This window comes from Bombina bombina, chromosome 6 (assembly GCF_027579735.1).
Source record: "Bombina bombina isolate aBomBom1 chromosome 6, aBomBom1.pri, whole genome shotgun sequence".
Taxonomy (NCBI): domain Eukaryota; kingdom Metazoa; phylum Chordata; class Amphibia; order Anura; family Bombinatoridae; genus Bombina; species Bombina bombina.
The window spans coordinates 957,217,472-957,229,750 of record NC_069504.1 but is presented as its reverse complement, the minus strand read 5'-3'; positions in this window follow the sequence as shown (position 1 = coordinate 957,229,750).

Here is a 12,279-nt window from a genome sequence, read left to right as displayed (position 1 = left end):
TTTTCCAGTCTCTAAGAGGATTTCGGAAATTGTTACTAAGGAGTGGGATAGACCAGGTATTCCGTTCCCCCTCCTATTTTCAAGAAAATGTTTCCCATATCAGACGCTGTGCGGGACTCGTGGTAGACGGTCCCTAAGGTGGAGGGAGCTATTTCTACCCTGGCTAAGCGTACAACTATACCTATTGAGGACAGTTGTGCTTTCAAAGACCCTATGGATAAAAAATTAGGGGGTCTCCTGAAGAAAATATTTGTTCTTCAAGGTTTTCTTCTCCAACCTATAGCGTGCATTGTTCCTGTAACTACTGCAGCGTCCTTTTGGTTTGAGGCTCTGGAAGAGGCTCTTCAGGTTGAGACTCCATTAGAGGATATTCTAGATAGAATTAGGGCTCTCAAGCTAGCTAATTCTTTCATTACAGAAGCCGCTTTTCAATTGGCTAAATTAGCGGCGAAGAATTCAGGTTTTGCCATTTTAGCGCGCAGAGCGTTTTGGCTTAAGTCCTGGTCTGCTGATGTGTCATCAAAAGCTAAGCTTTTAGCCATCCCTTTCAAGGGTAAGACCCTATTCGGGCCTGATCTTAAAGAGATCATTTCAGACATCACTGGAGGGAAAGGCCATGCCCTTCCTCAGGATAAGATGAATAAGATGAGGACCAAACAAAATAATTTTCGTTCCTTTCGAAACTTCAAGGTGGTCCCTCTTCCTCTTCCTCTGCCGCGAAGCAAGAGGGGAATTTTGCTCAATCCAAGTCAGTCTGGAGACCTAACCAGACTTGGAACAAGGGTAAACAGGCCAAGAAGCCCGCTGCTGCTACCAAGGCAGCATGAAGGGGTAGCCCCCAATCCGGGACTGGATCTAGTAGGGGGCAGACTTTCTTCGCTCAGGCTTGGGCAAGAGACGTTCAGGACTCCTGGGCTTTAGAAATAGTAACCCAGGGGTATCTTCTAGATTTCAAAGATTTTCTCCCAAGGGGGAGATTCCATCTTTCTCAATTGTCTGTAGAACCAGACAATATGAGAGGCGTTCTTACGCTGCGTAGAAGACCTATATTCTATGGGAGTGATCTGCCCAGTTCCGAATACAGAACAGGGGCAAGGGTTCTACTCCAATCTGTTTGTGGTTCCCAAAAAAGAGAGAACTTTCAGACCAATTTTGGATCTCAAGATCCTAAACAAATTCCTCAGAGTCCCATCCTTCAAGATGGAGACCATTTGGACTATTTTGCCAATGATACAGGAGGGTCAATATATGACCACCGTTGACTTAAAGGATGCGTATCTACACATTCCTATCCACAAAGATCATCAACAGTTCCTCAGGTTCGCCTTTCTGGACAAACATTACCAGTTTGTGGCTCTTCCCTTCGGGTTGGCCACGGCTCCCAGAATTTTCACAAAGATGCTAGGGTCCCTTCTGGTGGTTCTAAGGTCGCGGGGCATAGCTGTGGCGCCTTATCTGGACGATATCTTAATCCAGGCATCAACTTTCCAATTAGCCAAGTCTCACACGGACATCATGTTGGCTTTTCTAAGAGGGTGGAAGGTGAACGTGCAAAAGAGTTCAGTTATCCATTTCTGGGAACTCTGATAGATTCGGTGGACATGAAAATTTTTCTGACGGAGGTCAGGAAATCAAAGATTTTATCCATCTACCGAGCTCTTCATTCCATTCCTCGGCCGTCAGTGGCTCAGTGAATGGAGGTAATCGGTTTAATGGTAGCGACACTGGACATAGTTCTGTTTGCTCGCTTGCATCTTAGACCACTGCAACTTTGCATGCTCAAACAGTGGAATGGGGATTATGCAGATTTATCTCCTCAGATAAATCTAGACCAAGAGACCAGAGACTTTCTTCTTTGGTGGTTGTCACAGGATCATCTGTCCAAGGGAATGTGTTTCCGCAGGCCAGCATGGGTCATAGTGATGACGGACACCAGCCTGTTGGGCTGGGGTGCAGTCTGGAATTCCCTGAAAGCACAGGGATTGTGGACTCAGGTGGAGGCTCTCCTCCTGATAAATATTCTAGAAATATTCAACGCGCTTCAGGCGTAGCCTCAGCTGGCGTCGGCCAGATTCCTAAGATCCAGTCGGACAATATCACGACTGTAGCATATATCAATCATCGAGGGGGAACAAAGAGTTCTCTAGTGATGATAGAGGTTTCCAAAATAATTCAATTGGCAGAGACTCACTCTTGCCATCTATCAGCAATCTATATCCCAGGAGTGGAGAACTGGGAAGTGGATTTTCTAAGTCGTCAGACTTTTCATCCGGGGGAGTGGGAACTCCATCCGGAGGTGTTGCACAATTGATTCAGCAATGGGGCACACCAGAATTGGATCTGATGGCGTCTCATCAGAATGCCAAACTTCCTCGATATGGGTCCAGGTCAAGGGATCCTCAGGCAGTACTGATAGATGCTCTAGCAGTACCCTGGTCGTTCAACCTGGCTTATGTGTTTCCACCATTTCCTCTCCTTCCTCTTTTGATTGCCAGAATCAAACAGGAGAGAGATTCAGTGATTTTGATAGCACCTGCGTGGCTACGCAGGACTTGGTATGCAGACCTGGTGTACATGTCATCTCTTCCACCATGGACTCTGCCACTGAGGCAGGACCTTCTGATTCAAGGTCCGTTCCAGCATCCAAATCTAATTTCTCTGCGACTGACTGCTTGGAGATTGAACGCTTGATCTTTTCCAAGCGGGGGTTCTCTGAGTTGGTCATAGATACCTTGATTCAGGCTCGAAAGCCTGTCACTAGGAAAATTTATCATAAGATATGGCGTAAATATCTTTTTTGGTGCAAATCCAAAGGCTACTCATGGAGTAAGATCAGGATTCCTAGGATTTTGTCCTTTCTCCAAGAAGGTTGGAGAAGGGATTGTCAGCTAGTTCCTTAAAAGGACAGATATATGCTTTGTCTATTCTATTGCACAAGCATCTGGCAGATGTCCCAGACATTCAGGCGTTCTGTCAGGCTTTAGTTAGAATGAAGCCTGTGTTTAAACCTGTTGCTCCGCCATGGAGTTTGAATTTAGTTCTAAAAGTTCTCTTTCTAGTTGCTATCTCTTCAGCTCGAAGAGTTTCTAAACTATCTGCATTACAATGCGACTCGCTTTATCTTGTTTTCCATGCTGATAAGGTGGTTTTGCGTACCAAACCTGGGTTCCTCCCTAAGGTTGTTTCTAACAGGAATATCAATCAGGAAATTGTTGTTCCTTCTCTGTGTCCTAATCCTTCTTCTAAGAAGGAACGTCTGTTGGACAACTTGGACGTGGTTTGTGCTTTGAAGTTTTATTTGCAGGCAACCAAAGATTTTCGTCAAACATCTTCTTTGTTTGTTGTCTATTCTGGAAAGCGTAGAGGTCAAAAGGCTACGGCTACCTCTCTTTCTTTTTGGCTGAAAAGCATCATCCGTTTGGCTTATGAGACTGCTGGACAGCAGGCTCCTTAAAGAATTACAGCTCACTCTACTAGAGCGGTGGCTTCCACATGGGCTTTTAAAAATGATGCTTCTGTTGAACAAATTTGTAAGGCTGCGACTTGGTCTTCGCTTCATACCTTTTCCAAACTTTACAAATTTGATACTTTTGCTTCTTCGGAGGCTATTTTTGGGAGAAAGGTTTTGCAAGCAGTGGTGCCTCCCATTTAGGTTCCTGTCTTGTCCCTCCCTTCATCCGTGTCCTAAAGCTTTGGTATTGCTATCCCACAAGTAAGGATGAAACCGTGGACTCGGTACATCTTGCAAAAGAAAACAAAATTTATGCTTACCTGATAAATTTCTTTCTTTTGCGATGTACCGAGTCCACGGCCCGCCCTGTCTATTCAAGACAGATAGTATTTTTTATTGAAAACTTCAGTCACCTCTGCACCTTAGAGTTTCTCCTTTTTCTTCCTTGGCCTTCGGTCGAATGACTGGGAGGTGGAGTTAAGGGGGAGCTATATAGACCGCTCTGCTGGGGGTGCTCTCTTTGCCACTTCCTGTTAGGAAGTATAATATCCCACAAGTAAGGATGAAACCGTGGACTCGGTACATCGCAAAAGAAAGAAATTTATCAGGTAAGCATAAATTTTGTTTTTATAAAACTTTGCCTTTATTTTTCTTTTAAGGAATTTCTTTCCTTGTCTCAAAAGGAACAGGGTCCTGGTATGACTGTTTGCCCCACAAATGTTAAGTAATTAATAATAAATATCTATTAAGCGGACATGCTGATAGCTTAAGTTGTATTCGGCTTTTTAGCAGCTGTTGTTTCTTTCTTAAGACACGGCGAGTCCATGGATCATCAATTACTGTTGGGGAATATCACTCCTGGCCAGCAGCAGGAGGAGGCAAAGAGCACCACAGCAAAGCTGTTAAGTATCACTTCCCTTCCCACAACCCCCAGTCATTCTCTTTGCCTGTGGTGCAAGGAGAAGGTGAAGTTTTCAGTGTCTGAAAAGAAGTTTACTTCAATCAATATTTTATTATATTAAAGCAGAGTAGGTTTGCTCTGAACGCTCCTTGGGTCTAGCCGTACCCGATGTGGTGGCTTTTAAGCAGTTGGGAACTTGTGAGGTACAATCCTCACTGTGTTTTCTCAACAGATTTGCTGCCCTATTCAGAAAGCCTGAGTAAGTTTACTCGGATCTTTCTTTCTCCACAGGTCCATGTGAGGAATGGCATCCTCTCAAGCCAGGTGAGCTGTCCTTCTGCCGGACAACCTGAGATACAGGTAGGTGCAAAAAAATATTTTCTTTGATTACAAGAGGGAAAATATTGGCACTTCAGCAGTCTGACACTGCATGGAGACGTTTTATTCATTGACCCTATTAAGGGTCAATTAATAAGGCAGAATAGCAGACACTGCGGACGATGAGGACTGTGTAAGTTATTCCAGGGTGATAACTTATTTTTATTGGAGGCTCAGTCAGTGTCCTTAGCTCCGGTGTAGACCCGGTCAAGGACACCTGAGACCTCATATCTTTGAGCCCTTCTACCTTTTTATGCATTTTTTATTAACAATAATTATTATCAGACAGTGTTATGAGTGTAACTGTACTTTTAAATGTATTTTTGATTTTTTTTGTGCAACTTTTTATTTGAGCGTAACAGTTAGCCAGAGCTCGGAACCCAACACACATTAAATTCAATTGCGCTTGAGCAAATGCATTTACTTTAAATTGTAATATGCCCACTACTTCAGACACAAACACCCGTGATAAACCTGATATTGCTTGTGCTCAACAGTTAGCGTGCCACTCATAATCTAGCCCTTAGTTATTAGACATATTACCAGGTTTTACCTTACCCTAAAAAATACTGTAAATCAATGGTTAGGCTCCCTAAAACAAACTAGGTAATGAACAGAAAATAGTAGTATATGAGCGCTAGCAGCTATAGGGTTAAATATGTTCAAATATTATAAAGGAGATATATTCCAAAACTGGAAAGTAAATACAATGTATATTATAGTACTGAAATAACTGCATTTAAAATGGTACCTACGACTCTATAAATCTTAGTGTCTGTTTACTATACTCTTTAGCGAAAGGCTAATATTACATTTAATAATCCCTTATGAATTATTATATCCACTATATAATATTAACACACAATCACTAGCTTAATTAAACTACTTGTAAGGTCATAAACTCACGGTCTTATTTCAGCAGTACAAAAACTTTTATTACAATGAGGCTACATAAACAGTTACAATATGCAGATTAAATATAAATTACACATATGCAAATCACTTATAAATACTCAGCAGTGAACTATACATCAATATTACACTAATACATTTGCCCAGTCTATGTGAAAGTGTGCTGTGAGTATGTGTATATAAGGATTACTTACTTGATATTAGCTGGTCACCATCCCAAATACAAAGAGACCAAAACCATGTGTGTTGATGGTTTTTATTAAGAGTCTTTCAACCCTCCTACAATGATGATGTCACTCATAAGCAAGCCCCCTTGTACTGTTTAAGGTATGGTTTTTACAGCCATACCATGTGGTCTGGGGGTAGGGAATCGCATTTGGCCTTACACAAAGGATCTTTATATGGCTTTTTACTTAAACCAGCTGGTCATCTTTATCAGATGGGACCTGGTAATGTGATCTTCATCTACATTCCAAAGAGACCCAGTATCTGAATGAGGAGTTCTTGTAGAATTATGCCATATTACCCTTCCTGACCATATCTGCATGCCTTTATTACATTCCCCCCTTTTGGCAATGGAGGTTACCATACCCTTCCATTCCAATGGTTGTTTTATATGAGTGAATCTGATGGAAGATTCCTAACCCCACCTATGTGTGATGGCTATATTAGTGTACTAAGGATGCTTCCATTCGCATACCATAATATAAGTGATATACACGTGCAATTAATGATTTTAAATAACAACACATACAAATTTGAACAATTATACATAATATAGAAATAAATAATATGATTATAAATGGATGTATGAACAGATTTCCCAATGCAGAACCCCATGATGACTGTTTCAAAAAGGAATTTGCTAATTTCTGCCACCAGGTAGCACTTGACATCTCTGTCAAAGTATGTTCAATCCTTTGTAGTTCTTGTTCCTGATGGTAGAAATTTACATGAACACGTTCCCCAATATTTTTAAGATGTTCTTGTAACACAGAGTCTTTTTGCAATAAGGTTACCCATTTTTGCCAAGGTGCATCATCTACTAATATTGGTGTTATGAGTGGAGCCCCCAAGGTAGCGTTATATGTGAGTAACTGTGGGACAGTGAAGTTAAACTGTAGTGAACTTATCCTCATAGGGTACCCAGTAATACAATTAATCCCTGGTGTGATTTGTTCCCTTGAATTACACCTGTCAAACCATACCTGCACTTCATCTTTAGGCTTCAATGCAACAAAACACACCTTTCCTTGTCCTAATGGAAAAATCATATCTTGGGGATTAACTTTCTCCACAAAACCATTGCAATATGAGTGATTATGCCAGCAGGAATCAAAAATTATTCTTGCCTGGTTGGGTAGACATAAAATTTTAGAAGGAAACCTTATGCAGCCAGACATGTCTACCTGTTCCATATGGGAACCATTCCATATAAAATTTGGGAACTCTAACTCATGATGTAAAATATGAGATTCTGTGACAGGTGTTCCTAGTGAAAACAAATGATAAACATTCTGATAGGTACCACTAGTGGGCACAAGTGAAGTAGCCCTGCATATATTTTCCCTGCAGCCCAACCAACTGTTTAACCATAATTCTCTGTGTTTTGATGCAAAACTGTTAACAACAGACTGCTCCCACCCTCCCAAAGGTGTATGGTTATTTTCCATAGCCTGTGCTATTAATTTAAAGTCAGTTGATAATTCCACATACACACAAAATCCCAGGATACTTCCCTTAACCTACTAATTACTCCTATCAGTATTTCCTCTGTATGTTGAATGGCAGGACCCTGAACCTGAATGACTGTCTGTGTCAGTGTCTCTACCAGGGTGTTTATCATTTGTTGCGTATGAATCCCTTTTGCATTTAACATCCCCTGAGACTGTAAGGTTGCTGTTAAGCTGGATATGTCAATGAAATTTACCACCCCTAGCCCTGTTCCCACACCTCCCAAAACTGTATCCAAAATATCCCTCCTATTCCTTCTCCTAGTACCTTCTGCCCACTTAACTAAAGCTTTTTCCATAGTGGCAGTAATTCTGGAACAATTTTGGTAATGTGTGGAAACTAGCCAATCTATTATTTTAATCTTCCACATGATAAATTGGAATGTGGCATCCCTCAATACTGGAGTTGGCTTGATTGTACTTGTTTGAAATGGACCGCTAGAAACAACCCTTTTCCCCTCACACATTGGAGTATTGTCATAATGTTTCATCTTTGGTGTAGTGATTAAAGTAGAATAGATCAAAGGCGCAAAAGTGGTTGTTTCCTTTATTTGATCTATTTTTAAGTATACTTAACTTCAATCCCTCCACCAAAGTTGGAAGCTGTAACTCTCCAATTAATCCCTTCTTCAATTTGTTGTTCAAATATAACCTTGGTTATATTATAGTTATCGCCATTTATAGTGTGAATAGGATTTGTAAATGTTGTAGACATAGAAACACATTCTCCCACCAGACCTACAGTCCATTTCCCCCAAGCCACCCACTTACATTCCCATTCAACTTTATTACCCTGATTGACCCTCCAAAAACCAATTAAATTGACTTGATGCAAATATTTCAATCTTCCCACCCACATTAAAAGTACATTTTCCCAAACAATCTTTGTTAAGGTCTTGAGAGCTCCAGAAGCCTGTACATCCTCTGATGATGCTGCTTGAGCTCCATCTACGACTCCTTGTGAGGTTGGTGATTGAAAGTTCATTACAGTCACAGATTGGAAGTTTTTGCAATAACACCCACACAAATACAAATAGGTTTGTGGCGATCATTCCTCTCAGGCTCCACATAATGAAATCTGTCAAAAAAAGATTAAGAGAATATCAGTTTTTAGCAGAAATATCTACATCTGGGACAACTGTCCCTCTATACACTTTACATTGGTCAACATGGACCCATTTGTAACCAGGCTGCCTTCTGGTTTTCCCAGGGGTTGATCTTTCTATTTTAATTACAGTATTACCCAATTTGTCCAAAATTCTATAAGGTCCTTCCCAATTTGCATCCCAGGGAGAATTTTTGCGAAAATTTTTAATCATGATCAATCCCCCCTTCTCAAACAGAGCTGTATGAGGTGTAGATGAAAATTTACAATCTGTTGGGGCCATATTAGAGGCAGCAAAAATTAGCAGTGAGCTCAACTGCTCCTGAATTTGGGAGAGATATTGATCTCTAGACACAGATTCTCTCAAGGGAGTAGACACTTGTGGTTCACCTGGGTGGCCTAATGCCATCTTTCTCCCTGTCATGAGCTCATAGGGAGAACACTTGGTAGCATTTGATGGTATAGCTCTAATAGCCATTAGAACTGCTGGAAGATGTGTGACCCATGATTTACCATACTGGGAAAGCATTTTTGACAATTTTGTTTTTAATGTGCGATTCATGCGCTCAACTATACCAGAGGATTGTGGATTATATGGTACATGAAATCTTGTCTGTATTCCCAGTAGGGCACAGAGATTTTTCATTACCTGACCTGTAAAATGTGTACCCCTGTCTGATTCAATGAGTGTTGGAAACCCCCATCTTGAGAAAACATGTTCCCACAGTGCTCTGGCAGTAGCCTGTGCAGTATCACAACGAAGTGGAATAGCCTCAACCCATTTTGAAAAAAATATCTACAATTACTAGGGCATACCTGAGACCCCCCTTTGAAAGTGGAAGTGGGCCTATAAAATCAATTTGGATAGCTTTCCATGGGCCATCTGCTACTGGTATTCTCTGGAGAATGGGTCTCTGACCTTTAGGACGTGGATTAATTTGAGCACAAATTAAACACTCTTGTACACATTTTAAACAGGTTTCTGCAAAATCTGTCCAATGAAATTTTTGCCTTAAATGGTACTCTAATGCACTTTGCCCAATATGCCCAAGAAAAGAATGTGTTTGCTGTGTTATAGGTCCCTGCAAATGACCACAAAAACCAATTTAGCCTGTGGATCAGTGGGATTAGAGTAACATATTAACCCATTACAAATTGAATAACCATTTGGGAGTGTTTGCTGTTCCTGTAACAGAGGGAAAAGGTTAGGATCTTTAGCTTGTTCTTTTTTCAAATCAGGTACCTCTGAATCTAGCATTGTAATCTTTGCTATATGTGCCATTGTATCTTTAGATGCAACATGCTCTCTCCATGCTTCCTGTGTCTCACTGTCATTCTCATCTGATTGCCATGGTTCCCCATCTAAAGCTGCCTGTTTGGCTAACATGTCCACATGTGCATTCCCTTGTGAATGTGCATCTGTGAAATGTGTGTGTGCCTTAGCTTTAACAATAGCTGACTGCAATGGGTGCTGTGTTCCCCAATCTACCAATTTCTTAAGGGCTTGAACATGTGACAATGGTTTGCCTGCTGAGTCTACCATTCCCCTTAGATTCCAAATTGGTAAGTACTCTGTCAGTGATCTGGTCACATAGGCACTGTCACTGTATATACAAATGTCTTGTGTGTCAAACCTGTGGCAAGCCATATAAATGGCTTCTAATTCTGCTCTCTGTGCTGAGAATGATCTTGGTAGCATAAATTTAAGAGCTAATTGTTGAGAGGGGACCCAAATAGCAAAACCAGTATTAAATTGACCATCCTGCCAAAATCTTGAACCATCTACATAAATTTGTAAATCCTCGGGAGAAGTTTTGTCCCTGAACAATTTATGAGGGGATTCCCTGTGTGTCAAAGTCTCTGTGCAGTCATGGGGTTCACCCTGAGTATGCATTAGCTGGGGTAATGTGTATTTTGCATTGTGTTGTACAGTGTTGTCACGATGTTGCAAATCTATCAACCACCTAGTCACTTTTTGTGTTGAAACCCCACTTAATGATTTTTCCAACAACAGTTTTATAGGGGTATGTGGTGTTTGGAGGATGAGCTTCCCAAATCCCACTATATGCTCAGTAGCCTGAACTGACCAATGCACCCCTAACAAAGCCTTGATACATGAGTCATAACCTTTCTCTACTGGAGTAAGAAGCCTGGAAAAATAGCCCACAGGCCTCAATTTTTCAGCCTTCTCCTGCAGTAGGACTGTGGAAATAGAAGTGTCAGATGTGTATGTTTGTAAAGCAAAAGGGGCCTCCCTCTCCACTGTGGCAAGGGCAGGGGCTGATGCTAAACCTTCCTTTAACACTTTAAATGCTTCCTCATGTTCTACACTCCAAGGAATTTTCCCAACATCCTCCCCTTTCAAAAGATCATAGAGAGGTTTTGCTTTTTCAGCAAACCCTTCAATGAAATCACGAGAAAAATTTACCAAGCTTAAAAATTGTCTTAAGGACTGCCTATGCAAAGGTCTGGGCACCTGAAGTATGGCTGTAACTCGTTCTCTAGTAGGGCATCTTGTACCCTTTTGGATTGATACTCCCAAAAATGTCACCTTTTGTCTAATTAATTGTACTTTTGAAGTGTTTAACTTGAGGCCAGATTCAGCAATCAAGTCAAACAGTTCATTTAGCCGCTCCAAATGTTCCTCTACTGTCTCTGTTTGTAACAAAATATCATCTACATACTGTATGATACTTTCTGGGACTGAGAATGTTTTTAATACCTCTGCTAATGCTTGGTGAAAGTATGTTGGCGAGCTATGGAATTGAAGCAAAATTGCGTATTATCAAAGCAAAAAGCAAACTTATATTGGCACTCTGGGGCTAGTCTGATACTCCAAAAACCATTACTTATATCCGGAACAGAATACCACCTACATGTGGCACTCAGTTTGGATACCACTTCAGGAGTAGAAGCAACTAGATTTGTAACAGGTGGGGTAACTTTATTCACCATACGAAAATCAGCCGTTAACCTCCAAGTATTATTTGCTTTCCTTACTGGCCACAAAGGAGAATTATTAGAGGAGGAACATTTCCTAATTATCCCTTGGCTTTCAAGCTGACTAATAATTTGCCTCACAGGTTCAATAGCTTCTGCTGGAAAATGATGCTGTCTTTGTGGAGGGGGGTCAGGGCCTACAATATTGATTTCAATGCCTTTTAATATGCCACAATCATTCTTATGTTGAGCCCATATGTCAGGAAAATCCATGACCAATCTCTTCAAATCAGGATGACTTTCAGTATCCAGCCACACCCTTTCTGAAGGAATTGATATTACAGGTTTTCTCCCTCTAGTATCCCTCCACAAAACATTGTTACACAGGTCCACTATCATCCCTTCTGATCTCATTATATCAGCACCAAGTATTGTACCCTCTGTGTTTTTGCTCTGCCAAATGGGAATTTCCTTAGTCCACTGATTGCCTAGTGTCATAATCACATTTGGGATAAGGGATGCTTGGGACTGGGATCCCCCAAGTCCCACAAGAAATATCTGTCTTGTCCCTTGTGGGGGACTTAATGGTAAATCAGTCAAAGTTACTGAAGCTCCTGTGTCTATGAGGAGTTTTGTGCGATGGCCCTCAATCACACCATAGACACAGGGATGTCCAGAATGATCCCTAAAGGTGTTACATATAGGGACCATGTCATGCAGGGCCTGAGGTAGTCAGTCAGAGCAGGATATCAGAGGAGAATTATTTTCATAATTCTTTTCATGATATCCCACTTCCCCTCCCCCCACAGCCATCACTCTCAAAGCCTCATGCGCTGGGCCATACAGATTAGTACCAGGC